This window comes from Myotis brandtii, unplaced genomic scaffold (genome assembly GCF_000412655.1).
Source record: "Myotis brandtii unplaced genomic scaffold, ASM41265v1 scaffold74, whole genome shotgun sequence".
Lineage (NCBI taxonomy): Eukaryota > Metazoa > Chordata > Mammalia > Chiroptera > Vespertilionidae > Myotis > Myotis brandtii.
In genome coordinates this window covers 1201289-1203730 of record NW_005370944.1, presented here as the reverse complement: position 1 = coordinate 1203730, position 2442 = coordinate 1201289, and positions in this window count along the sequence as shown.

Below are 2442 nucleotides of genomic sequence, written 5' to 3'. Positions count from 1 at the left end.
AGAAGAAGAGAAGAAGAAAAAGGTAAAGATAAAAATTATGAACAACAAATACATATCTATCAACAAGTGAATCTAAAAAATAAAAAATCGTGTGGGGGTGTGGGAAGAGACTGGACAAAAATTGTACACCTATGGATGAAGACAGTGGGGATGGGTAAGGGCAGAGGGTGGGGTGGGAAGACAACTGGTTGGAGGGGAGCTATGGGGGAAAAAAAGAGGAACAACTGTAATCTGAACAATAAAGATTTAATTTTAAAAAAAGGAAAAGAAGCGGAAACCGGTTTGGCTCAGTGGATAGAGCGTTGGCCTGCGGACTGAAAGGTCGCAGGTTCGATTCTGCGCAAGGGCATGTAACTTGGTTGCGGGCACATCCCCAGTAGGAGATGTGCAGGAGGCAGCTGGTCGATGTTTCTCTCTCATCAATGTTTCTGACTCTCTATCTCTCTCCCTTCCTCTCTGTAAAAAATCAATAAAATATATTTTTTTTAAAAAAAAGAAAAAGAAAAGAAAAAAAACATAAGTTAAAAAGGCAAACTGGGAAGAGATATTTGCAACACACAACAAAGGCATCGTAGCCAGAATGAATTCTTTTTAATGCTTAAGATAAAAGCAAAAAGAAGGGAAAGGGGCAAAGTTATGAACAGGTGTGTGCAGAAGAGGAAATACAAATGGCTGGACCTCACTAGTGATCAGGTAAATACACAGGAAACCATTCCACACCATTAGATCAACACAAACTTTAGTGCTAACATTCCAGGTCTTGATTGAGAATGAGAAACAATGGGACTCAAACTGCTTGGAGAGTGTAAATTAGTCAAACCAGTTTGGAAAACACTTCGGCATTAAAGTAGAACACCCATCTCCCCTAGGACCCAGCAATTCTGCTAATTTTGAATGTGTGCCCCAGGAGACCCATAGCACTGATTGTAGGTACTTTGCTGTGAACCCACTAATTACCAAACACTGGTGGGGGCCAAGGCCCTATGGTCCCAGCCAGAGGGGAGGGTCTACATATGGAGAGGGTTGCAGACCTGGGCCTGCCCTCAGGCTAGGCGGTACTCATCATACGGAGCACTAAGGAGTATGACCCAGCAATATTTTTGGATTCAGGAAATTTTTGGTCACCTGTACAGTCTGGAGGAGCACAATGAGGCATCTTGCTCCCTTCCCCAGTGCTGTTCGACCAGCATCTCCCAGCCATTATGCCCATTGTTTGAGTCAAGATATAGTTCCAGGCAGGCCCCTGTGGGTATGGAGCTCTGAGACCAGGGTGGGGTGATCTCCTGAGGGAAACACCACACCAAGATAGGAACCAACCACCACCACCCCCTTTCCAAACGTCCCTGCAGGAGGTGGGCTCTGAGCTGGCCCAGATGCAGGCTGAGCTCCAGAAAAATGGACATGGTAAGAGTTTGGAACTTGGAGAGAACCAAGATGGCAGCATAGGTAAACACCTGTACTTGCTGCCTCCCACAACCACATTAAAATTACAACTAAAATATATAACCATCATCCAGAACTGGGAAAGCTGGCTGAGTGGAAGTACTGCAACTAGAGAGGTAAAGAAGAAAGCACATTGAGACTGGTAGGAGGTGCAGAGGTGCGAACAGGCTGGCCCCCGGGTGTGATGCTTTTTTAATCAGGAGGGAGATACAAGCTCCCACTTGCTCTCAGCTCCAGTGCTGGGCAAGACTCTGGGGGACCCAGACACATACAGGGAGAAACTGGACTGTCTGGCATTGGGCCAGGAACGCGGGGGTGGCTTTTTTCCAGAGAGAGGTGCTTGCAACGGTCATTGTTCCTGTGCTGGGACCTGCCCGGTGCAGGGCTGACTGGCAGCCATTGCTGTTTGCTCTGCCCTGGAGATTCCTGAGACCCCACCCTACCCAATTTAAAACCCCACACAAGCTGTGCACAGCAGCTTTTGCATATGAATGGCCTGTGCTTTCTCAGCCTAAAACCTGTCAAACAAGCTGCAGCTGGTTTAGGGAGCCCGTAAGCTATCAAAAGAAGGCCCAAGGCTGGCACCAGCAGCAGCCTGCCTTGCTAAACAGCTGGGCCTCGTCTGGGAACTTCCAACCTGATACAAAGAGGAGGAATCTGCAGATCTCTCTGTAGCTCCTGCTGGGTGGCCCCAGGCAGTGGCTGACTTTGCACCTTCTTGGAGATCCAAGAGCCAGTGTACCCAGTGGTCAGTGTGAGACCATACCAGATTACAACTCTTCACACCCATAAGGGACACACTCAAGGGGCAGACTCAGCGAGCACCAAAGCCCCACTGAAGCAAGTCCTGCCCCATAAGGGTGTCTCCTGCACAGCAGCTCTTCCATTATAGACACAGCTGGTCCTCACAGCCAATTGGCCTGGAGGTCAATTCCTCACAGTGATACCAACAGCAATCAAGGCTCAACTACAACAAGACTGTGCACACAGCCCACAAAG